General features: G+C 56.0%; 1 long non-coding RNA gene across 2 annotated transcripts; it reads right to left on the bottom strand.

Annotated features, from left to right (window-relative positions):
- Positions 1–3884: 3884 nt before the first annotated feature.
- LOC310882301 lies at positions 3885–25711 on the bottom strand. 2 transcript variants are annotated; one of them, XR_014572891.1, is made up of 3 exons: positions 12063–25711; positions 11239–11362; positions 3885–3970 (listed from the first exon to the last, which is right to left on the bottom strand). It is a non-coding gene; the product is annotated as an uncharacterized lncRNA (long non-coding RNA). The 2 variants fall into 2 exon arrangements; XR_014572892.1 differs by lacking the exon at positions 3885–3970 and adding an exon at positions 6048–7630.
- Between the last annotated feature and the right edge of the window lie 6 nt (positions 25712–25717).

The following is a 25717-nucleotide window of genomic DNA, read 5'->3' as shown; positions in this document are numbered from 1 at the left end:
GCACCGCTCCGCCTGCGCCGCTGCCTCGCAGCGCCGGGGAGAAGCGGCTCAGCCGCGCCCCCCGCGCCCCCGCCCGGTACTGCGGGCCCGGCCGCGCCGCCGGCCGCGGGGGAGGAGCGGAGCGGGCCCGGCCCGGCCCCGGCCCCGGCCCCTGCAGCCTCCCCGGGCGCCCGGCGCCTGCCGCAGGCCCCGCCCGGAGCCCCCGCGGCCGGCCGCGGCGGGGGAGCGGGGCCGTGGGCCCGCCGCCTCCCGGTGTCCCGAGGCGGGTGGGGGCCCGGCGGCACGCTGCCCCTGGGGCCCTGCTGGCTGGGCGGCGTGCTCGCAGCTGGGCCGGCGGCCCCAAGCGCCCGGAGCAGGGCTGGGGCCCTGCAGAGCTCAAGGCACGCAGCCGGAGCGCTGCAGGCGGGGGTCGGGTGCTGGCAGGGCTCGCCTGGCCCGGGCTGGCGTCCCTCACACAGCAGCACCGCCGGGCCCACGGGCTGCCCCGGGCCTGGCCGGGCACGGCGCTGTGCCGGGGCTCCCAGGCAGCGTGGGGGCCCTGCGGAGACCCCAGCAGAGCCCCGTCTGAGCCCCTGCTTTGGTCAACGCCTGCGCAGCCCCAGAGGTGGGAGCGGAGTGTGGAATTGCCTCCCTCGCTCTTTTTTTTCTCCTCCTGCTTGCTCTGGACAAAAGAAGCCCGGAGGAGCTCAGCTGAACGTCCTGGGCGTGACACAGCCCAGGGGAGGCTCGTGCTTTGGAGACCTCCAGTTCTGCGGCACAGCAACGGCTGGTGAAAGAGCTGAGGCTGGGAAAAGGCAGCGACCCTCAAAGCTAGCTCAATGTTGCCACCGGCCTCCTGTGCTTGGACAGGGATTGATCGGCATGCATTTATTTGAGCACCTCCTCGAAGAGACTGCACGTCTGTGGGGCAAGGCATGGAGGAGTATGGATAGCTGCTCCACGAGTGGCTCTTGCCTTGACAAACAGCTAGGGCAGTTTTCGGAACTGCAGCTGTGTCTCCTGCCTCTCTGTGCAGCTGAGCAATTCTGCAGCAAAGAGGAAAAAGGCAACTCGCCAAGAGGTGGCACTGTGCGGACTGAAATGGGTAAAACAACATGGAGCCTCTTGAGAAAGGCCTGAGGGGATCATGTCTTACCCAGGGGTGGCTGGTTATAGGAAGCTTCTGGCCAGAAATGACCCAACATGTAGAACGTAATGCGGTCTGGGAGCGCTGGGTGACATTGCAGAAAGAAGAAGGGGTTACCATATGCAGAGACTGAACAAGAATAGTCCCACAGGCAAATGCAAAGCCTGTTTCTTCCCTGGAAAGTGAGGATAGTCAGAGCCCTGGACCCAAGCGAGGCAGATCCCTAGGTATGATCCCAGAAGATAAACAAGCAAAACAAACCACGAGGCAGTCCTCTCAAAATCAAAATTGACACAAAGATTTCTGGTAGGGATTGGTCTCTGATTTTTCGCTCAATTAGCATTCTTCTGTCACACGTACCTGTGTTCAACATTTTTTTTTGCATTTCTGTTTTGTTGTTGTGCATTTCAGGGAGCACTCTCAGAAACTATGTTTTTCAGCTTTCTAAAACGCACAGAAGTTCACCCCCAGTGCCGTAGCACTCCCCTTCCCTGGCGGAGAGCCTGGCAGAATGGTGCAGGTCCTTGTGCTCTTTCATGTGAATGATGCTCAGAGCATGTAACAGTGCAACACTGATCTCAGGCATAATAATAGAAAAGCTGATGTGGGATTCAGCTGGTAAAGAATTAAAGGATGTGAATATAATTAATGCAATCAGCCTGGTTTCTGGAAAATAGCTCTTGTCAAACTCTGATGTCATCCTTTGAAGAGATTACAAGTTTGGCTGATAAAGGTTATGGCATAGAAATAATAGACCTGGACCCTGTTCAGGCATGTGACTTAATCCATATAGTATTCTGATTAAAAATTAGCACAATACAACATCAAGAGGGACACCTTAAAGGGACTGGGAGCTGGCAAACCGACAGCCATCAATGGGGAATCCTCGCAGAATGGGAGCACTCTCAGTGGGTGTCCACAGGGTTTGATGTGAAGCCCAATGCTATTCAGCATTTTCATCAATGGTCTAGAAATAGATTAAAAAGCCCTGCTGAGAAAAATGCAGGGGCCAGGGAAATGAGGGGGGCAGGAGACACGGACGAGGTCAAGACAGCTGTAGAAAGCTTCATAAGCTGAGTCTGGGCAAATAAAATGTGGTTGAATGTAAGCAGCTGCAGAACGGTACCTCTGAGGAGCACAGCGTGCAGGGCACCGCTTCTCATGGAAACCTGTGCTCTGCAGAGGGCTGCCTCAGAAAAGAGCTTAGGAGGAAGGAAGAGCAATACAGGAGCAGCAGGGCCTGGGAAGTCCTGGCTGGGACAGGTGTGGAAGCTGCAGCAGGCCTCCAGCCTTGGCCGGGGGACGGGGGAATGGCAAGTAGCTGCATGGGTTTAGGTGCATAGGGACAACAAGCGAGAGCAGACGCGTAGGGCACCCAGGTCACGCATCTGCATTTGAAAAGGATGCTGAAAAATTAGAAGGCGGAGAGTTATAACTGACCCCAGCTCTAGAGAAATCACTTCGCAGGGGGATGCCTGAGATACGCAGCCTCTTTAGCTATTTCAAAGGAGCCCCAAAGATGCCTTGATTATAGCACTTAAGAAACTTCACGGGTGAGAGACTATCAGGTTTTAGAGAGCTTTTGGTCTCTCAGAGAAAGGCCCAGCAAGAATTCATGGCCTGAACAGAGTTCACATGAGAAACTGAAGCCAGATTTCTCTGTGAGAGTTGTCAGAAGGGACTCCCAGAGGCAAGGGAGGGGAGCAAGGGGGTTGCGATGAGGAGTTTGGGTGCGGCGAGGTGCACGCAGCTGAAGCACCGTGCCCTCATATGGCACAGAGCTGCTGCTACCCTTCCCTGTAGCTGCTGCTGCTTACGGCTCCTCAGGGCCCGGGGCACCAGGAGGAGTGCCGGGAGGCTTCTCCTGCACCAGCCGGCTCCCAGCAGCGTTGCCTCCAGCTCAGGGGACTCGGGCTGAGGTGAGGAGCCAGCAGCCATCTCACCCCGTGGCTCCTGCAGCGAGACCGTGCAGGGAAGGCGTGGAGGGCACTGTCCCAGCTACAGGTGGCTCCCTGGCTCCTGCTGTGGCTCTCGGAGGCCCTGGCAGCAGGCACAGGGGGGGCAGGAGGTTTGACTTGCAGCTCAGAGAAGCAGGGCCTTGGAGGCTGTGGCCACATGGAAATTCGACCAGCTTTTTGCTGGGTAAGAGTGACTTTCCCTCTTGCTACCAAATGTTTTGCCACAGGGTTCCTTGCAGAAGGGCAGGATTGCTATGCAAACCTGGTCTTTGTGAGCCTAGGAACAGCAGCCAGTTCTGCCCTGCTCCAGCAGAGGCGCACAGTCTCAGATGCTGTCAGCAAACACTGTGTTTTCCTCTCCATTGCGTGCATTCGGTGCTGCACACTCAAATGCTCTCTTCTGCTGCACCCCAACTCTTGCTATAGCCTTTGCAGCTGCTGCTTGGAGAACAAAGTCTGTGTCCTGCTTTCTATGCGCGCTACAGTGTGACGATGAGGACTTGATGGCACTCAGCGGGCAGCAATTTCCCATGGCTGCAGGGGACCCTGTAAGCAGGGGCTGACTTGTCTGGGGTTGTGAAGACTGCCCAGCACAGCTGCAGTGTCTCAACACCTCTGGTCACCGTACTGTCGTTGTGCTCTGGTGCAATCACTGTTAAGTCCAAATTTAGCAGTTCCTTTCCCTAGGCCCTTCCCTCCCCAGCGATCTCCAGCTTGATGGCTTGTGCTGGTGCAGCGCAGAGGTGGGCTCGTCCTGGGGAGACACTGCTGAATGAATGGCTCTGCAACTTATCAAAATGTTGCTTTTCTGAGAAATTCAGGGGAGAAATCTCTGCCCCCAGCTGTTCAGCGCTCCTTGTCCACATCAGGATCAGGCTCTCTGCATCTGCCCACAGAGCAGGTAAGATTTAGCCAGGCAGCCACCTCTTCGCAAGCTGCAGAGGTGAATACCCTCCAGGCTCATGCCAAGCTCCCTCTGTGCCTCTCTCATTTTCTGTTTCTCTGACAGGGTTCAGTGAAAATGGTGAGAGCCATGGGCTCCCTCTGGAGTCACCTTGCTGCTTTTCACACATCAATTCACCCACACCAAGGAGCCCAGTCCCTACGTTTCCCAGCTCCAGGTATACACAATTTCTGCTTTAAAGAGCCACCGAATACTAGACAATATCACAAGCTTAGCTAAAATTCAAAATGACCACATCTACTGGCTTCCCTTGGCCAAATAGACAGGTAACCTTATCATAAAAAGAAACTGAGTTAGTTAAGCAGGACTTTCCCCTTTGAACCCATGTTGGCTATGACAAATGACTTGACGTTGTCTTTCAAATGTATTTTAATAATTTCCAGAATAATCTTCTCCATAATTTTACCAGGCACTGAAGAGAGGCTAACAGGCCTGGAATTACCAGGGTCTTCTTTCTTATCCCTCTTGAAAGGCAGAACAACATTTGCCAACTCCCACTTGACTGGGACCTCTCCAGATACCCAAGACCATTGAAAAGTAATTGGGCAAGGTCTCACAATAACATCATCCGGCTGTTTCACTACCCTGGGTGAATCCCATCGAGTCCCATAGACTTACATGCATTCAGCTGGAGCAACAAATCCCAAACAAGTTCAGTCAGCTGGGAGTTTATTGTTCCTGCAGACAAGGCTTTCCAACTCAGGGCTCCAGGGGTTGCAGAACCCCTCACTGACAGAGGCAAAGAAGGCATGAATTGTCTCCATTTTACCTATGTCCCTATGTTGAGGTGACCAACCTCATCAAGGAATGGACCAATGTTATCTCTGGTCCTCTTTTTGCTGTTAACAAACTTAAAACAGTCCTTCTTCTTGTCCCCCATAGTACCAGCCAGCTTCAACTCTAATTGAGCTTTGGCCACACACATTCTCCCTACAGTTGTGAACAGCATCTCTGTAGCCCTCCTGACCTTGCTTCCAACGTCTGTACACTTTCCTTTTCTGCCTACGCACTACAAGAAGATCCCTGCTCAGCTATGCTTGCCTTCTGCCCCCCTTGCTTGACTTATCATACTTTGGAATTGTCTGCTCCTGCACTTTTAAGAGATAGCTCTTGAAAAGTGACCAGCACTGACAGACCCCAACACCACCAAAAGCAGATTTCCAGGGAACCTTACCAACCAGTCCCCGAGCAGCCTGCATTCTGCTCTCCCCACATCCAGGGTTGAAGATTTGCTGACAGCTTTTCTCCTGTCACCAAAGATCTTAAACTCGACTGCTTCATGGTCACCATGGCCAAGGCAGCCACCGATCACCAGTTCATCCACGAGACCCTCTCTGGTTGCAGGCAACGGATCTAGGAGGGCACATTTCCTCACCAGCTCCCTTAGTACCCGTACCGAGAAGTTCACTTCAACGTGCCCAAGGAATTTCCTGGACCTGTTTGTGCTGGCTGCATGGTATTCCCAGCTAGTATCTGGGGAGTTAAAGTCACCCATAAGGACAAGAGCAGCTGATCTAGAGATATCCCTTAATTCATATATAGAATAATTCATCAAAGTTGTCATCCTGGCTGCCTGGTCTGTAGTAGGCTCCCACAACTGTTTGAGTGTCTGTCAAGATCCAGGGCCTTAAACGCGTTGTATAAAGGTGCCTAGGAAGGAGAGATTGCAGGGAAGGGATTCACTGGCCATGTCAAGCAGAAATTTGCTTCCATTCCCACCACCTTCTGCCTTCTGGAAAGAGAGTAGGGGCTCCTGTGTTAGCTACGAGTGGCTAATAAATCTGTCCCAGGGATAGCAGAGTATGAATCCACCACTCAGTCGCCTTCTCAGACTCCCTGATGCTCCTCACCTACCCACCACCTCCCAAAACTCTGCTGCTAGGCTGAGCACTTCTTATACCTGGGTGCACCTCCCACAGGTGTACTCGCTGCTGCCATCAGATACTGATAGAAAACTTGGGCACACCCCGCAGCCCGAGACCTTGCTTTAGTCCAAAGGGTTTGGGGCTGTATCCAAGCATCCTGACACTGTGCACGCGAAGCTTGCATGGTGTGATTCACAGAGCCTCGCTGCTAACCATTTACTCCGATCTGTCAGAGCTGCAAAGTGACATTTTCTGGTAGCATCATTATTTCCCCTCCAGATTGGCTTTGGAGCCTCAAGGCTTCCAGTGTCACTTCTGCAAAGGTTGAGAGCATTCAGTTCACCTCCAGTAGTTACAATATTCATCTCAAATTAATTCTGCTCTTCACAGTGACGCTAACACAGTGTTTCCCACCGTACAGGGGCAGCTGCGCAAATCCTCCTGTCAGAAGCAGCATGGATCAGGTTGGATACAAGGACCAAATCCCGTGCCATTAGACCCATGTCTGTGGAGCCTGGTTTTAACCCTGCCTGCTGCCTGGCTCCCCCAGAGCATGGTGGGGCTGACATGGCAGCAGTTTGGCAGCTGACAGCAGGATAACATCCAGCATATGCGGCCAATGGCAGGGATGTGCCATGGGTGATGCATGCGTGAGAGCCCATTTTCCTCCGGCACGGGCATTTTTGGGATGAAGCGCACTAGATGGTGCTGTTCAACCTTTGGCTGCAATTTAAAAGGACCCTACAAGGTTGTAACTGGTGCCAAATTTAGGTTTTATACAAACAAAACAAAACAAAAACAAACCCTTTTTAAAACCAGGGCCAAACAGAAATACCCTGAAGCTGCTTGACAGCCATCTAAGCCTAACAGCTCTCTTCAAACAGCCATCCCCCACGCTGTCTGCAGCCCTGTCTGGGTCTGCCTCCCACTGACAGGCGAGCTGTGCAAATCGCAGTGAGAAGCTGCCCAGAAACGTGCCGAAACTGGGAAACAAACTCAGCCATTGCTGCTGTGCAAAGAGCCAGCAACCTTTTGGAGATTTTCAGCCCCATTTTTGTCTCTGCTGGTCTGAAGCGGCGGGGTGGGGACAGAAGTGCCAGGCTGTGTTGGTGACTGGTGCCTGCGGTGTGCAGGGGCTCGTGTTAGGATCTCCTGATGGACAAGGGCTGGGGGGAATGCTCTAGCAAAGAGTGTTATGAAGAGGGCTGAAAACCCTGTGAGTGTAAATCAGGCCACTTGGTGGCTGGAAAGCTAGAGAGACAGGGACACAGAGATCTTATGCTGATCCCTGGTGAAGGTAGACAGCAGCTCGCCCTCAGAGGTACCCTCTGCTTACCACATTCCCTCATGCCTGAAGTATGCTCATTTAAGAGGCAGTCAGGGGTCGGCTACACAAACAGTGATGGGAAAGAACGCTGCCAACAAACCATGTCGTGGGACGGAAGAGGAGGCTCACAGCTCGCTCTTGGAGCACTAGCAAAATGACCCACACAGAGCAAGAGGAAGAAAATGAAGTAGCAGTCAAGAAAAAAGTATCAACATCATGGCACAGGGCCTGGGATGCGCTTGGCTGGGATGAAGCTGCCGTGCATTGCGGTGTGGCCGGGTCATCGCAGAGCTGGGGCTGGGCACCTCAAAGACCTCAGCTGGCAGAGAGGCATCTGCAACCTGCTGGCAGCGCCGTGGCAGCGAAGAGCAACAGGAGCCAAGGACGTGGCTGGCATGAGAACAAAGGGTGAGAAGTGGCCATGGATACGTCTGGGAGCTTGGAAGGCAGCTCCTGTCCCGCAGGGCAGGGAGGGACAGAGCAGCCTCCTGACATGGGCAGTGAGGACATGGCAGGCAGCTGTGCCCAGGGCTGGACGTGAGCTGTGCCGGGGCTCTGCAGACAGAACCCTCGGCTGCCGAGCTGGGAGAGAGCTGCAAACCCAAATGCCTCTGCAGGGTGGGCCTGGCTCTTACCTCTCAGTGTCCCAGCAACAGAGAGGGGCAGGGGGACCTAAGCAAGACAAAGGTAATTTTGCAGAGGGGAGTGAGGCATTTGGAGCAGGTGATGCTGCTTTAAGCCCACACAGCATCCCTTCTTGCAGGAGGCACTGGTCTAAAGAGATCTCCCTGACCCTGGCAACATCAGTCCCCCCAAAGCATCCACCGTGCAGCAGGAGCTGCTTTCCAAGTCCCCACGCTATGGTTTGCAGCACAGGGCCTGCAGGGAGCCTAAGCAAACCACCTCGTTTGGATTCACTGCCTTGGAAGAGACAAACGCACCCAAATTTCTCAGCTTGCCTTGAATTTGCCTCCAGCACCGGGCAAAAAGGATGAAGCAGAAAAAGGGTCGTTCCAGCTGAGTACAGAGTCTGGCTCCCAGTTACAAAACTTGAGACACAGTAAAAAGTAAATCAAACCATTGATCAAATGCAATTCAAAGCTATATGGAGCAGCCATGCCCTTCTCAGGCAGGGCTGGCATCACTCCTGGCACCAAACTACTTGTGAGCTCTGCCTCCTCGTGCTCTGCCTCCTCGTGCTGTGCTGGCTGAACGTTAGGGCCACCTCTGAGCAGTCCTTAGATGATGGCTTCCCCTCCACCTGCCTGTCCAGTTGGCTCCAAACAGCTTTTGCCTTTTTGGTCAGATGCTTTTTTTTTTTTAAATAAAGACCACATGCGGGTCTGCAATTCCAGGCACGTGGGAAGGCTGGGGGACTTGTTTTCCCCAGGCAGTTGGGTCCTTCTCCTCCAGTTTCCCAGTTCCCTGTCACCCCCAGGCAGCTGGCAGGCGAAGCGTGCCCTGCTGCTGGCTCTGCCCACCAGCACTCGCTCGGGGGTCTGCTGACTTGCACAGCACTTCTATGAACACCGTTCTCTCTGCAATCTCTAGCTTTGGCTAAGTAGGTTGCACAGAGAACTGGGGATTCAAAGCTTTCATAGGCAGACAGTCTATGTAATTTGTCTTATTTTCTCCTTGCCTGCCTTGGTTTTAGACGGAGCACATGGAGTTGTTAGGACTGCCCTGAGCTGGCCAGGCTTCCTGTGCTGGCAGAAATCTGGACTCAGTGCTCAGGGGATCCCACCATGCAAGCTCCCTGCAGGTGCAGTCCCAGGTTAAATCACTCCCATTCCCACGTGGGTGATCGCTAGCAAATCCTTGGGGTATCCAGGGATCCCTGGAGCTTCCCTCTCCTAGTCACAGGGATGGACCAGGTGGATGGGGCAAAGGTTTTGCTGCTCGCAGCAAAAACAGGAAAAAACTCCAGCTGTCTGTCCAGGGTGAACTCCTTCCAGGAACTTAAAGGCAGGAGGGGCTGTGCCACCTCACACAGCAGCCTGAAATTTTTTTTGCAGCTTCTAGAGTTTGCCCACGGTGATGCAGATGCCCATATCAGAGGGGGAAGCCCCTGCATGTTATCCAGAGCCCCATACCATCCTGGCACACTCACCTGCTCTCCCTGGGGGACTCGTTCTGCCTTCTGCCTTGAGAGCCATCACAAGCTTGATATTTCTACTTGCGTCTGCCCTGCCCTACTTCTTTCCTCTAACTCTGCTTTGCCTTCCCATGCTGGATTAAGGAGCCCCCAGACCTGGTGTTTCCCCCAGAAAGATTACAAAGATTTCCCCCACAAGAAGATCACTTTGGAGGCTGCTTCAGACAAGCCGATCAACCACTCTTGTCACCAGACTCTGCCACCAGCCTTCAAACCAACCCCAGGCTCCTCTCTCTGGCTGTCAGTCTCCTCTAAAAATGCCAAGATATGTTGGGGCTCAGGACTGTAGTTTTGGTCAAAGCTTTCCCAGTTCTCCCGTCTGACCAGCCAGGGAGAGCCACAGCAGCTCACTGGCAGCTCTGGTCTGCTTGCTTCTGCGCCTTTGTAGTAACAGTAATAGCTACTAGCAGTAATGACTAATTCACTATTTATGACTAACAACAATGACTATATTCACCCATTTAGTGTGCCCTATCCGCCTCTTGTTCCTTTGCCCTTGGCTGCATTAAAACCCCGTTTGTTTGAACATCTCCTCACCTCTTTTGGCTCTGCTGCTTCAGGTAACTCCTGGGCTCCCTTCCCATCTTTCTGCCTAAAGAATTTCCTCTCCCAGTTTTTGCTTAGGATTGGAAATCTCGTCCATGTAAAGTGGATATAGTATGTATTATCAGGTGTTTGTGTAATGACCAGTAATATATACCCTCAGCCTCCACTGAAAGGAGGTTGAGGGTAGCCATCGATAGATAACCTGTCAGCTATTTCTTTCTTGCAATATTGATGCTGTGGGGTAGGTGCAATCAACTTCTTTTAGAAAATAATCTGTGATTGATGAACTGCCCGATGGTGCTTCAGGGGCTGCATAAAACCTGCACCAAAAGCTATGGAACCGAAGTTACAAGTGAGATTTACGGCTGAAATTCAAGTCCTTAAATGCCAAACCTGGAAATTCAACTGGGAACATGCCTGGCTTCTTCTGTGACTTGTTCAGTGTGGGAGCCGGAGGCGGGCAGGGCCTCGCCGGCTGGCGAGGATGCGGCAAGCACGCAGCTCTGCCCGGGGAAGGAGCCTGTGCGGAGGCTGTGGGCCATCGTGCTGGGGAGGACTGCATGGCAGAGGCAGTGCCAGGGCCCTGCACACTCTTGTGCCATTCCCAGCACTGCACCTGGCCCTCTGCACCGCTTTTTGGGAAGAGTTTTCCAATATGACAAAGAAAATAGAGCCTGCCTGCAAGACACCTGGCAGATAGGAATTCCCCCAGTTTTGATCTACCTGCTCTGCCCCCTCACCTCTGAATATTTTGGTTGCAGCCACCCTGCAGAGCCACTGTGCTGGCTGGGTGCCGAGCCCTGCATGCTCAAAGACACCGGTGATGCCTGCATGGTGGGGCTGGCAGGCGCAGGGAGAACCCAGCACCTCCAGATCTGCCGGGGACACTGCCACAGAGCCCCACTGAGGGCTGGGACTGGGCACTGGGGCCCCCAGAGCACCGGACATTTTGGTGCCAGGACAAGAAGCCCCCCGCCTGTGTGGGGTCCTGCCAGGCCAGATTGAGCCCTGAGGCCTGAGCACACCAAGGGGCACCGTCTGGGCAATACAGTCAGGACAAAGAAGAAAATAACCACCAGGCCCTTCCCTGGATCTCACAGAAGCAGGACTGCTCCTGAGGGCCCGTGGTTTATGGGGTGTGGGTGAGCCCCTTCCCCAGGAGCCTGCCATGCCGCTGGGAAGACCACCACAGGCACGCTCAGCCAGTGTCCCCAGTGTCCCCTGCTTTTCATCATCGGTTAGTAAAGGCGGGCAACCCTGGGTGACGGCCCGGCCCGACGCGCCTTCCTGCACCCACCTTTGGGGTCCCAGCGCCTGTGCCCCCCACGCCTGCCTCTCTGCGCTCTGTGCTGCCAGGCTCGTTGCTCCTCTCGGCTGGCCGAGGGTGGGACGCCATCCACGCATGTCCCTGCAGCACCACTCTGCAAAGAGAAGAGATGTCAGCTCGTCCCCAGCAGGCCCTGGGGGTTACATATGGCGATGGTCAATGGGAGAGGATGTGCTCTGGTCTCTCCGTGAGCACAGCTGCCTGGATGCGGCTCCCGGACACACAGGGAGATGCCTCTGGGACCACCCTGCCCAGGAGATGCCGCGAGGCAGCTGGTGACACCCTCCGGTCCCTGCTGGCAGGAGGGTGCCGCCATCCCATGGCCCTGAAGGACAGACTTCATCTCTCAGCCCTCCATGAGATGGAGGTGACTGGAGTGGGTTCCGCTCTTCCTCCCACCTCAAAATGGGAGCCAGGTGATTTGGGTACCCTGCTGCCCCAAGAGGTGCTGCTCCCCCAAAAGTGTGTCCTACAAAGATGTTAGCCAAGGCATAGAGCCTGCTTGCAGTAAATTTTGAGGCCAAGGATACCGGGGAGCCAAATAAGCCTACCTTCTCCAAACCCTGCCCCAGGGCTGGCCGGGGGGGCTGGGTATCCCGGGACTGATGGGTCCAGGCGCCTTGGCATCTCATGGCATCTGTCCCATCTCCGAGCACGGGGGCTCTGGAGTGGATATTGGTACAGCAGTTATTGGCCCCACGTTACAGAGACCAGGCAAGAGGGAGCACTGGTGGTGGTGGGGCCGTTCCTGTCCCTGGTCCCCATGCCCCACCGTGCACCTGGGGCTCACCCACCTGCTCCAGGGCATCGCTTGTTGTCAACACCTCTGTGTCTGCTGCTCCAGGTCTGCGGCTGCTGTCTGCCTCCACAAGGGGATGGGACGAGGTGGGTGCACAGTGGTCACCATCCACAGGGGGAACGCGGGGACCATCTGACAGCTGGGTTGTGGCACTCACATCGTCGATGGCTACACTGTGAGATGAAGCCTGCTGCCAGGGTTGCCCCAGAGCAACCTGTGTTAAGCCAACATGTTTGATCCTGGCAGGAGAGGCGTATCTCCTTCATCCATCCATTAATGATCCCAACCAGCTGGCCTGCTTGGAGGTAAGGAAAGGCTGATGTCAAAAGCACTGCTGGAAATGTTGGTTGCTCCACTGTTGCAGATCTGTTTTGCAATACCGGGCAAGATCTTCTGGCTTAGATGTGGTCACTAACCTCACTGAAAAAGCAAGCTCAGCACTCAGTGATGCCTTGATGTCTGTCATAGAGCCTTTACAGATGTTCAACCTGAATATTTTGATATGATCCCTATCAGCAGTCCATCCTGGAGAGCAAGTGCTTGTCCCCATACTCCTGGCTCACCCATCCTGGAGGGTCAGCTCTCCCGCTCTTCCCAGCAAGCTAGCAAAAAGTTTTTCAATAGGTAACCTCTGCTGACCATGTTTTAACCCACATCTGGCCTGTAGTTGTTGATTGCACTATTGCAAGTTGGATGCACACTGCAGGTTTCCCAGTTCTCGCCTCTCTCTGAGATGAGGCTCGCTGATAGTGCATCTGCTTTGATGAGGTTCTTCTCAGAGATGTGGAAGACAGTCAATGAACTTATCATGCAGTTTTGATTTACTGTGAGCCCAGCTAGCGGCCCATGGGTTTACGGTCAGCTTTGATGGATTTGGGAGGCTTGTGAGGAAATCTGAGAAACACTTGTGCACCCAGAACAAGCTCTGGGAATCATTTCGCCTGTGCACACTGTCAGTGTTCACGACACGTACAGTTCAGGTCTCAATTTGGCATTGTCTTCTTCCAGGAGAGCTTCCAGCCCATGAAATTACCATGACAGCTGAGATTGTAGCTGGTTTGCTCAGGGCTAACACAGCCAGACCCGGGCTGAGGCAAAGGATCCTTGTGGTCACATTGGGTGCTACTGATGGAAACCCCGTGGCATCTTCTCCAGAAGTGAGCGGTCGAAATTGAGCCCAAGCCGTGCCCAGGACTCAACTCCCAGTGGGGCCCGTAGGCTCAGCCCATTCTGTGGTTGCCCTCTGTTATCATCTTCTCAAATGTTTAGTGATGTTGGCAATGGTGCATTCGAGGAGCACCTGCTCACTTACATCCAAGTAAGCGCATCTTCTGGGAGCGCCACAGTGCTCCACGTCAGCAGCCAGTTTGAGGCCCAGGGTGCACTGAGCTAAATCATCTCTCACAAAGTGCTCTTTGGTGGAGAGGAAACCCAGAGAGCATTGACCTGGGACCCCTGAACAGAGGAACTACATGGTGGAAGAGGATGGCTCCCGCTGGGGGGGTGTCTGCCAAAAGCCACAGCCGACTGTGTGTTTCCATGCTGGGTGGCATGGGGCCACTGGTTCCCTGCAGAACTGCTGAAGTCCCTTAGAAATCCTTTGACTGGATGCCAAAATAACAGTCAACTATTTTGCATGTCTCTGTTTCTCTACTCCTCATCCTGTTGGCAATGACTATCCGGAGCCGAGCAGTGCCACTTGCGCCCCAGCTGATGCCATCAGTCAACCAGGCGATGGTGGTGAGATCGCTGCAGGGCATCAGGGTGCAAGGGCTGTGGCAAGATGCCAGCGAACTCGTCCTGTTCTTGAAAGAAGGAAGGAAAACTTAAACCTCTCATCCTCACCGTTCATGAGGGGAGCACTCAGAAGTTTGTCACAAACATGTTTGGGCTTCTTCAGCCCCCGAGCAGCACCCCAGGTGGTGTCTCCAGCACAGCAGCTTGGCAGGGGTTGATCTGCGCTGCCTCTTGCAGGTCTGGCACTTCCCTGTGCTCCTTGGCTCAGCTGCGCAGCCACAGTGCGTGTCACCTGCCTCAAGAGATGCCCTGGCAGAGGTAAAGCACCACAGCCCCCACATGACTGCTGAGATGAATGCCTGTGGAGAGGTCCATCACCCTGCTCCTGGAGCACAATCTCCAAATCTAGCTCCCTGGAGCAAGCACTGGTGGCTCTGGTGCACCAGAGCTCAGGTCCTGGCTCCCTCCTCCACACAGCAGCTCCTGCATGCTGGAGCTCCATGCCCCCACAGCCACATCCATGCTGCCCCTTCCTGCAGGTAGTGCTGAGTTTTCAGCTGAGCTCCCAGGTGGCTGATCTGTCCTCTAATGAGCTCTGCTCATTAGGCTGCCCTGCCCCAGGGAGGGCCAGCTGGGGAGGCCCCAGGCCTGGGCAGCATTAAGACCTCGCAGTTCCCAGTCCCCAGCCTGGAAAGCCTATGCCAAGGGGCTGCCCTCTGCGGGAGCAGGATGAGGCTGCAAACAAAGGCAGCCACCCCTTGTTGCTCCTGTGGAGTGGCTTTCCTTGCTGCTTCACACCTCTCTGACAGGGCAGAGCAAGTTCTGATTTGCATGGGACGTTGCTGCAGCTCTGGCCGGGTGGCAGGGGCTGATGGAGAAGGTGCCATTTGCTCTGGCCCCTCTGGAGGCCAGGCAGGGTTGTGCAGCAGGAGCAGGGAGCACAGTGAACCTTGGGACCTTCATTAGATGACGCAGATGCTCCTGAGAGCCGCTGTGCCCTGGAGAAGTGTCAGCTATGAGTGCTCGGGCAAGCCAGCAGCCAGGCTGGGGAGCCATTTGCAGCTAATTGCCGGTAATGGGCACCCCAGGGGCTGCCTGCTGGCAGGCAGGACATGCCACACCGAGGGGAGCGGGTTTGCTCTGGGCCACGGGGGACAAGCTGGCCTGGACGGTGGATCCCTAGTCCTGGCAGGGCACTTCTGTGAGCTCCCTGCTCTTATAGCCCCCCAATACCACAGCCCTGCAGACCCTCCTGGGGTCTCTCCTTATCCCTGATGGGACCCTGGCCTCCACCACCCCTTTCCAACTCTCTCTTCCTTCCCAGTAGCACTTCCAAAACTTCATTTTGCAGCTGGTTGCTCCAGCCTTAGGTGGGGATTTGCTCTCTCCTCCGAGCCATTGCCTCTGAAGTGGCCTTTCCTCGGAGCAGCCCACCCTGCAGCCGCCTCCCCAGCTCCTGGCTGGGCCAGTGGGGGGCACTCAGTGCTGTGGGGGGCTGGCACCAGCAGCCAGGGGGCTTGGCACAGCCAGTGCTTGGAGCCATCCGAAGATGGAGCTCTTCCATCTCTGGTCACCTCCTGAGGGCTGTATTGTTTTTGGGAAAGAAGATTTCTCCGTGGAGTTCCTCTGGTGGTCAGAGTGAGGTTCCAGCAGGTCCCAGCACATCAGGACTGTATGATCAGGAGCCTTTCCACCCTGCCCACCTTTTGTTAGGTACTGCTTAGCTCCACCTACTCATGCCAGAGGCTGGTGATGGTGATAAAGCACTTCATCTCTCCTCCCACTCCATTTCGGCTGATTTTAGGACTTCACATCAGCATGGGGCCTCTGAGCCTCAAAAACCTCACTAGATGGCCTGTGGAGATTCCCTGCCACTGAGCTGCGACAGGTGTTACGTGCCACCATCCCTGGGCTGCTCATAAGTCCCTAGGACCTGTACCAGGAAAGGCTTTGTGCTGACGGACACTGCCTGAGGTCCTAACCAGACGAGCTGAGAGGCTGGACCCAGCCCAGCCATGACACTGGGTTCATCTGCCTCTTTCTGCAGAGAAATCCAAGGAGCAAAAGTGTGAAAAGACGTGCCGAGGAGGCCCCTCCGCTGTGCTGGTTGTGGCCTGGCTGGAGATCCGGGGGACACCCGGTGTGCCACGGCCACCAGGGCACGGCAGCCGGCGGATGCTGCGTGGTGGGGCTGCAGCAGGCGATGCCGGAGGGCACCCACCGTGGCCCAGCAGGCGCCCAGCCGCGTCCCCCCGCACCGCTGGGGTTGGTGCAGGCTCTTCTGCCCCTCATCAGCGAACCAACGCTGTGCTGAGCTGCGGCTGGCGAGCTGGGTTGCTTAACAAGTGTCGCCTCTTCATTTGTGGAAGCAGGCAAAGGTCTGCAGGCGGCTGCTTGATGGCTTGAGGCATGGTGCGTGGCCGGCTGTTTCTGGCATCGAGCAAGCAAATGTGGAGGGTATCAGAGTCGTTGTGACACAGAACGGGAAAAAACACTCAGAGAATAGTTCACTGTATAGTTCACTGAGAGGAAACACAGAGAAGCGTGGGATTTCTGTCTTAGGAGGGGTCCAAGACTTGCTCCAAGGCAGAGGCAAAACTTCCCTAGCACTGGATATCGGATATGAGGTTCCCCTGGCCTGCTTCTGCCAGCATTTCCGTGGCCCCTTTCCACTTGTGCTCACCATTTAGTGTCCTTTATCCTGTGTGAAATACCACACTGCTCCGCTCCTAAAATCCCCTCCCCTTCCCATGACATGGCAGGCAGGTGAATCACAGCAGTCTGAACGCTTCTGGGAAACTGCCGCCCAACAAATCATGCCAGCTTCAGTACAAAGCAGACCTGGAGAAGGGGAACCTGGGGCTCAGGTGCAGCCGAGGAAGCAGCAGCCTGAGTCCCAAGGCCTCCCTAGGACGTGAGGGCTGGGAGCAGGGAGAGACATGCGTTAGTGGCCGTGAGCATCCTGCGGCCTGCTCTGTCCTTGGGGAGGAGAAAGCAAGAACCACTTGGCAGAGGTGCTGGGCTGGGCAGGTGTCTCGTGGCTTTCTGTGTCCACCTTCCTGCAGGCACCAGGCCTTGGACTGTTCTCCATAAGGCAGTGCTGCTTCCCAGCCTTTGGCTCCTGTCCCCATCAGGACACAGAGGCTACTCCAGTCCCTCCTGCTCTTCAGGACCAGAGCTACATTCCAGTTTCCAGCCTGCCTATCTGCAGACATTTCACACCCTTCGTGCTCGAGCCAGCCATGTCCTTCAGCTTATCCAGCTCTTCTCCCATGGTGGGAGCAGACATCAGTCTGATGCCCCACATCTTCACTTTTTTGACTAGACGGACTGGTGACAGTGACCAGCCTCAGGTGCTGCAGAAGACAGGAGAACCCAGGGCAGGAAAACATGAGTGAATCAGGCCTCGTATTATATTTCAGCCTGATCCTTTGTAGTCACAATTGGCAGAAGCATGAGAAAATGTGCTGGTGGATATACGGTACCAAATCTTGCAGACTTTGGGCTTAGCATCTTCCTGTGGCAGCGTGCCAAGGATGACAATGTCTGTCCATGCACCTCACATCCTCAGAGGCTCTGCACAACCTCCGCAGTGCTGGGCATTTCTTTTCCCACATCGTTTATATCCCGTGCCCTTGCAGGAAGGTGATTCCTCCCACCCCAGAGCAATGACGTCTTCCAAGCGAAACCTGTATAAATCCTCGGGGACCGGAACGGCTGTTTTGTGCGGGAGCCACCCTGTGCACGGCCAACACCTCCTGGTGGCCGCTCTGCTCCCGGAGCCTGCCCCCATGGGAGCAGTCGCTCCAACACCAGGCCTGGGGCAAACCGACCCTTGCAGCCCTCTCTGCCGCCAGCACAAGGCAGTCAGCAGCCAAGAAAGGCTGGGTGGGAGCCTGAAAACCTGCCCGTGCCTTCTGGAGCGCTCCTCCTCCCGGCAGGCATGGTGCTCGCTCTCCCGCACGCCTCTGCCCCAGCCCCGAGTGCTGACAGCACTGGGAGCTCGCAGCCCCACGCTCCCTGCCCAGTGCCTGGTGGATTTCCCAGTGCCCAGGCTCTACTATGTCCTCACGCTGCCTCAGACCCGGAGGGAGGCAAGGGGCGCAGGTCCCAGCAGGGTCCCAGCTGCATCCCAGCAGTTCTGGGGACTGTGGGGCCAGCCGAAGCTGGGAACATCCCTGCCCTCTTTGTGCTTCGCCTGGTAAACTGCTCAGTGCAAATATCAGTCGGGTTCTTTGAAATGAAAATAAAACTGATAGAAGTCGGGCAAATCCTCTGCTCCGGCCCCTGCTGCTGGCCCAAGAAGTGTCTCTTTCTGGGAGCTGCCGAGCCAGCTCCCAGAGTTATAAATACATTATGTATGCCGGTGTCCGTCGGCCAGAGCCTTTTGTTGATGCTGAATATGTCCTGGCCAACAAAAGTGGACTGGATTAGCCACAGTGGATTAAAAGATTTTCTTCTTAGAGTTTACCTAATAATATAACAATTGACATAGAAAGTCTCTTTGAAACCTACACGACTCTGTTATTTTACCATCTGTGAGTTTGCTTTCCATGAATATGATGGGGCGCCTGTTTGCTGGTGGTGGGAATACTGCCTAGAGCTGAATTTGTTACCAACAACAGAAATAAGCCCGTATTTGAAGGGAGGCAGCAGGAAGGGAAAGTAGTGCAACTTCTGTCCACCTCCCTTTGTTCTCGGCCCTTCTGCTCATGGCCAGCAGGGCTTTGAGATGCCGCAACTTCGGGAGGAAAAAGAGACCCAACCAAGTGGACTCAACCGCTAGGAAAGCCTTGCTCAGCCCGCTGACCAGTGCCGTGAGCTGATCTGCAATTCAAGGTGTCCTGAGAGGTCCCGCCTGGAATAAGCTCATTTTTTTAATAATGAATTTTGGAAGGGAGCTGCTTGAGTTTCTGAACTCTCTCTCTGTGTCCCCAGCTTGGTGCCGCGAGCCGGCAGAGTTCGCTCGTCTCCGTTTCAGCCGTTTGGAGCCGGGGCGGCGTTCGGCTCTCCCCGCCGTCCCTGCCTGACATCACGTTTGCAGTATCCATTGCAAGATGGGTCACGCAGCAGCAGCAGCGACACTGGAAACATGGAGGGCAGCAGCAGCAGGGGAGGAACACTCCCCCCACCATCCTGCGGCTCTCCACCACTCGCCCCCTCCTCTAGCCACCACAGCAGCAACCGCACACCCCTGTGTCCCGGCCCTTGGGCTTTGATCTCATAAAGGGGCTCCATTTACAAGTCTTTAATAGCAGCCTTTGGAAATATCCGTCCTCAGAAGTCTCGAGTAATGAGATTTGGAGACTATGATCAATTTAGGCACCGCTCTTTCTCGCTCGCTTTTTTCTTTTTTTTTCCCCCCTTTTTTTTTTTTGCAAACACACTTCTCAAGCCGCGCTGACTTTGTGTGCGATTGTCGCACCATCCAAGACCTGGGGGGGCCATGTGGGCGGCAGGAATATGGGGCTTGCGTCTCCCAGCTGGGGGCCTTTGATGAAGCTGCTTTGCGAAATTTGATTTGAAAGGCCTACGATAACAATTTGGGGAGAATGGTGGAGCGTTTTTCCGCACGGATCTCTTTGTCTCTTGCCCGAAGGGGGTTTCATTGTGGGTTTTGGGGCTGGGGCGAGGGGGTCGGTGGTGGCCGCGGGTGGGGTGGGGTGGCGGAGGGGGCCGTGGCGAAGGAGAACAATAACCGGGGAGATGGGGAGAGTTGGGATTTCTCACCTGCCTGCCCCGCTGCGTCGCGCGCCGGCTGGGTTTTCGCAGTCCGCCATGACGGGAGCAGCCGCCCTGCTTGCTGTCCGGAGCACTTTCCAAGACTCTTGAACCTATTTCCCTTTCTTGGCAACTGTGTGGCTGGAAGATGGGAATCTTTACTTTATATTGCAGCTTTGGCTTCTCAGCCTGATTGGCTGCGGCCAGGACCAAATGATGGTCCTTCCAATCCTATTGTAACTATGGCAACCAGCCCCTTTAGGCACCACCGATTTACTTATAATTGCTGGGTAAATAGTCAAGACAGGCCGCTTTCATCCTGCATGGAAAGATTTATCTTCCTTTTCTCCTTTTTTTTTTTTTTTTTTTTTTTTTTGGGGTGGGGGGAGGAAGCCCTAAAGAGCAGCAACACTTAAGCAAAACTCTTTGAACGCTGTTGTAGAAAGCGGCTGCCTCCCCCCCGGCCAGCCTTTCCCCGCTGGCTGCTCCCACCACAGCTGCTTGGTTGCACAATGACTCGATGCCAGGGCTTTCCAGCACCGTCGCCCAGCCCTGGCCACCAAGGAGCTGCTCCGGGGGGGACGCATGGCACCCTACGGCCACGAGGGGCCGGGAGGAGGGCCCGACCACCACGGGGTCTTGCCGTGAGGCTGCCAGTGACTGCTTTTGCCTTTCGTGTGGATTTCACGTCGGTTCATCCGGAGAGAGAAGATGGGGCCAAATGCTTCCCCCGCAGCCCCCGCCTCCTTCCCCATGGCTGCTGCCGGTGTATTAGCAATTCATACCCACGCCGTGCTGGGTTTCTGCCCAGACACCAGCCAACCCTTCGCACGGCTCCCAGCTGGGCGGGGAAGCTGCAGGGAGCCCTGGGGAGCGGGAACGCGGCTGGATTTGGGGCTGCGGGAGTGGCTGGGGTGCCGCCACCATTCCCTGGCCCAGTGGCGGTGCTGCCGGCTCTGCAGGAGCCGAGGGCAGCACTGGCCAACGTGGAGCAGCTCCTACCTCTGCTCCTGCCGTCTCAATGCCAGGGTGCCTGCCTGGGCCGCGCTGTCTTCACACCAAGCACCATTCGGGCATTGTGTAGGGCACAGAGGTCCTCATTACTCCCGGAGGGTGGTTAATGATGATGGACAGAGCAATCCATGAGGCAATTAGCTGCAGAGGAGCCTTGTTGCCAGACTGGTGAATGCAGACCACATGGCCCGTGGGGCAGGGGAGCAGGATTTTATGCTTGTGGCTGGGCAAGTCCCACAGGTGATGTCCTAAGAGGCACCTGTGGATGGGATGCAAGCAAGAGCATGGCTCTGGGCCTGTCTCTGTGGTCAGGGACAGATGCTTCAGCCAAAGAACAGCAAACCAGTGCCAGGTTCAGCCTCATCAGCTGGGACACCTGCGTGAGACTCGCAGCGCCCTTCTGTCTGCACCAGGGATTGCTGGCAGCTGAATAGCAGCTCCAGGAAAACAGAATTAAAGGGTCTTAGGGAGGATCTAAGAGTGGGAGACACCTTGTGAACAAGGGGACCTCCAGTGAGAGCCCGCCCAGCCCTGTGGCACCCTCCATGGTGAGGACCCACGCAGCGGGACCGCAGCCGGGGCGGCCGTGCTGGCCTGCAGGGATCATCATGCGTTGCAGAGCAGGGATGGTAAAAAAAAGCAAAGAAGCATAACTGCCTGTGCTGTCCAAACTGCAACCAAAAGCATAACCAGAGCACGGCTGCTGTGTAAGGACAAGGAGTTGTCCTGCTCAGCCTCCCGCACATCGCTGGGGTTTCCCTGTTTCTGGCTGTACGCAGGCACAACACGCTTAAAGCTGGCTTCTCTGCGTGCGGAGGTGAGATCTGGGCAGGAAGGGGCTCCCAGCCTTTCCCTGCAAGCGAGCGGCCCCTGCCCATGGGGTGGGTTCAGCCTGGGCGCCAGGCTGGCCCCGGTGGGCAGAGCCGGGTCGTACCGTGCTGCCCCGCAGTCGGCCCCACTCCCTCCCCAGTGCCCGTGCCCATCGCATGCTGGGACGCAGCCTGCGGGCTGCTCTGCCCGTGGTGGTGGTGAGCATAGCCAGAGACCTGGCAGTGGCCCCAAAAAACAAGACCTTGCAGCTCCCAGCATGTTCTAGAGAGCTTTATCTGGGTTCCTCTGGTGCACTGTGTGTTTATTAAATGAGGATCCAGGAGAGATTAAATTTAAACACATGAAACAGCAGGGGGAAAAAAAAAAAAGAACTCAGAAAAGTATCTTGAGAGAAACGGAAAAGAACCAAGCTCATCTGGCAATTCCCTCTTTGAAGGAGTCCATCAGGGAGGTTGCGGGAGGAGGACTGAGGTTTTGCTGCCTCAAGTCGTCACTTCGGTGCTTGCAGCAGGAGGAGCCGGGGGGTTCCCAACTTCGTGGTGGGAAGCGCAGCAGAGACAGAAAGCGCACCACGACGTGCAGAGCCAGCTGAGAGGAGAGCGGCAAGGAGTCATGGTGCCAGGCGGCATCTCCCCTGCTTCTGCAGGATGCGGAGGATGAAACAGATGATCCTCAGACAGCCCGACGTACCTGCTCCCTGGAACCACCTGGTGGACGTGACACGAGTTCTCCTTTTAACCTGTTGCAGGGAGATCCAGGAAACTGCAGGGCGCTAAGTCAGACATCTGTACCTGCAGGTTAGCAGAAGTGCTACTGGAAATAGAATTGGTGGTCACCTGAGTAAATATTATCTAAATACTATCTGCCTGGGGAAAAAAGCAGATTACTCGTAAAGGGAAGTCCTGTCTCTTAAGAGCAGCCAACTTTGAAGGAGCCAGCAGCAACATAGGAGAGGGTGGTGCGTAGGGTGCAGCTGTGCTGGGTTTGCAAAAGGCTGGTGACAGCGTTGTCGCCAAAGGCCTCCAGGGAAATTGAGCAGCTTAGGGGTGGAAGGGCAATGGCAAGCGGCAGGGCTTGGTGCGGGAGGGGAGTGGGCATTTCCCGTGGTGGGGAGGTGGCTGGGGAGTGCGCAGCACCTGCGGTGGGACTTGGGTCTTCCACAGCCTCGTGGGTGCCCTGGAGCTCGCTGTAAATGCAAGCGACTCAGGGCTGGGGCTGGGTCCAGCTGCAAGGAACCGCAGAGAGACCATTCGAGGCCCTAGGCAATAAGACGGCTGATGAAATTCCTTCCTGAGTGGAGTGTTTCCATCCAGCCGTGAGCCACTGCTGGTGTTACAACAAGCAGCCCTATGAAAATGTCTGCCTTGTGCTCAGGAGTGGTCAAAAAAGCAAACAGGAGGGAAGGCCAGAAGACCACAACAGATATGAGGGAAGGGTATAAGTGTGATTGAAGCCGCCAAACATGATCTCATCTAGGGGCAGACCATGCCAGAGCATGGAGCAGGGCAGCTGCCCAGTGTGGGACCGCAGGATTGCGGCTGTACCTGCAAACACGAATGTGCCAGGCCCATCGGCAATCTCAGGACAGAGACACTGCCGTGTCTCCAGCTGCCCAAGCAGCATCTCCTGTGCTCAGACAGAGGGACCACGGCTGGCAGCTGAGGCTGGCACACAGTGAGTGCCACTGGGACATCCCCAGCTCCCAGACCTGTCCCCGTGCCACCTCTCACCCCCCAGCATTGCCATGCTGCCACCACAACTAGCTGAGAGGAGTGGGTTCAGGACAGCACGTGCAGAGCAGACCATGGCCCCAAGCCAAGGAGCTCGCTGGTGCCCGGGTATTGTGGGGTAGCCAACAAGAGGGGCAAGGAGTGCTCAGAGAAGTGGGCTCAAGTGGTAGTGCCAACCTGGAGATGGCCTTTCCTGGCCTCCTCCTCACCCAAACTCAGAGAGCTTTTCCAGTTTTGCTACAGACACGCAGAAGTGAGCAAGAGGTGCTTCCCAGGAGCATGGCAAAAAGGATGAACAATGCTAATGAGCAATGTCTATTATTTCTAAACAGCCCCCAAGCTGTTGGCAGCCCCCCTGAGAACAAAATTCTGGAGAAGCACCCCAAAAGAGACCAGCTGGGTCAAGCAGACCTGCTGCGGTGGCACAGGAGCAGGGCAAAGATCAGTGAGGAGGGCAGGGTGGGGAGCGCTGCCCTGCAGAGCAGGCACCATGCGCAGCCATGTCACCACTGCTCCCAGCGCAGACGCTGCCGCAGCAGCTCATCCTGGTGCCTGGCGAGCCAGGCAAACGGTCCTCCTCCTCCTGGGGAGCTCAGCTGGCTGCGGGGGAGATAAAAGGGAGGCATTGACGTCAGGGCTCTCGCCACCCACGTGCGGATAAACAGGCGGCTGTTGGTACAGCCGGGAAGGCTTGGCTTAAACAAACACGCCAGCCAGCTGCCCGCAGAACGGGGCTGGCCCCGGTTCAGCCAACACTTAAGCACGCGGCTCAGCCCCAGCAAAGCCAAGGGGAAGCGAGCAGCGAGCCAAGCGGTGCGCAGCCACCCCACAGCCAGTGTTGCAGCCCCCGCCGGACACCCACTCGCTGCATGGCCGTGGGCGACGAGCTGGCCTCCTCCGGCTCCGGGCGGTTTCGGGAGCCCTGCAGGGCCCCTCTGCCCAGCCCCTGCACACACCGAAGGGAACCCTCCACCTGTGCTTGATGCCGGGGCGCACGCGCCAAGGCCAGCAAGTGAGGCCGGCGGAGCTGCTGCTGCCCTCCGAGCATCCTCTGTCGGTTCCCATGGAAACTCCCCGGATCCCAGCCGCGGGAGCTGCTCGGGTTTTATCTGCGCTCACCCATCGCCGGCCCCACTCGCTGCCCTCCACCCGTGTCGTGTGCCCAGCTCTGCCCCTGCGGGAGGGACCTCCCAGCCCCTCTGCCAGCCCCGTGGAGACCCCCGTCCTTCTTCCCTCATACACCAAGGCAGAGAGCTGCCCCTCAAAACATGCAAGCCTACCCCAGGATAGGAAGATACCTTCCCCATAGCCCTCACTAGGCCCTAATTCTGTTTTCTGCAGCATATCATGTAGAAAACAATATCTCGTGGTGGGTGACAGGGCCACATCTTCATAGGGATGATTTCCCACCTCTGCACCTCAGTAGGGCCTAGCTCTGAGCATCCGGGTACTGCTTGGCCAGGTGGCCCACCCTGGGAAGCCAGCTAGCCTGGTGCCTGCCGCCGCACAGATTTTCCCATTTTTTTGGTGCCAGGGTTGTACACATCACCCACGTGAGCTGGGTTGTTCTCGCTCTTCCTCTGAGTTGCCCCAAGGCAGCAGGGCTGGCTGCTCTCAGCACATCCTCAGCTGCTTGCGGACGGTACCCCTTCACCACTCCCAAGGAGCAGTGACCAGCAAGCCAGGAGCTGCTGGCAACGCCACGCCAGGTCCCATCCTGGTGCTGAGCCCAGGTAGCCGGAGGCAGTAGGGGTCTAGGCACAGCTGGGGGGGGGGGCAGGACTTACAGGGAGACCCTAGGCCATGTGCCGAGGGGGGTGCGTCTGGGCACCTCAGCCCTGGTGGCTGCTGCAAAGGTGCTGCTGCGCTAGCTAGCTTACTTTGCTGCTCTTAAAACCAGGCAGACTTGAAAGACAACCTTTGAAAATCTGTTTTAAAACTGCTTATGCATCAAAATGTGACTAATTAAAGACAGGAGGCAGAGGCTCCACCTGCCAGTCCTTCCTGCATTTATCTGCTCTCAGGGGTTGTACCCAGTGGCTCAGGCTGTGGCCCAGCAACGAGACCTGGCTTTGGAAGCTCCCATAGAGCCCAGAGAGCCATAAAATACTGACTTCATTCAAGAGCTGAGACAGGGGAGCCTGGCTTTCCCCATGCACAACAGCATGCCTGCCTCACCCCAGCAGGAAGGCCTCCCGGCTCCGCAGAGCTCTGCATGGCCGCGCTCCACTGCAAGCCTCCCTTCACCGCTCCAGACAGCCGGCAAGTTGTTGTGCAGGAAAACACGAGGTAACCTCTCTTTCTGCAGCGCAGCTCAGCAGAGGAAGGGGCAAGCAGGGCCAGAGCTGCGGGGAGAGCCTGTATCAGGAGCTGGATAAGGTCGTCAGTGTCCGTCCTGGCAGGGTTTGTGCCCGGGTGCATGGCTCTGGGTGCAGGCTGATGGCACGGCCAGCACCGTGGTCACTCCATGAGGAGAATCAGGCCACTGGTGGGAAGAATGTGAAGGGCTGCAAGCAGACATGGGGAAAATAAGGACACCATGGAAAATCCAGCCAAGATAAAGAGTTCTTCACCGTAAAAATAAAAGAAACGCATGTTGTAGCTTTGTTCCATTCCT

The sequence above is a fragment of the Anser anser genome (genome assembly GCF_964211835.1).
Source record: "Anser anser genome assembly, chromosome: 15".
In the NCBI taxonomy this organism is placed as follows: domain Eukaryota; kingdom Metazoa; phylum Chordata; class Aves; order Anseriformes; family Anatidae; genus Anser; species Anser anser.
The sequence above is the reverse complement of the archived record's forward strand: the minus strand, read 5'-3'. Positions and strand labels throughout refer to the sequence as shown.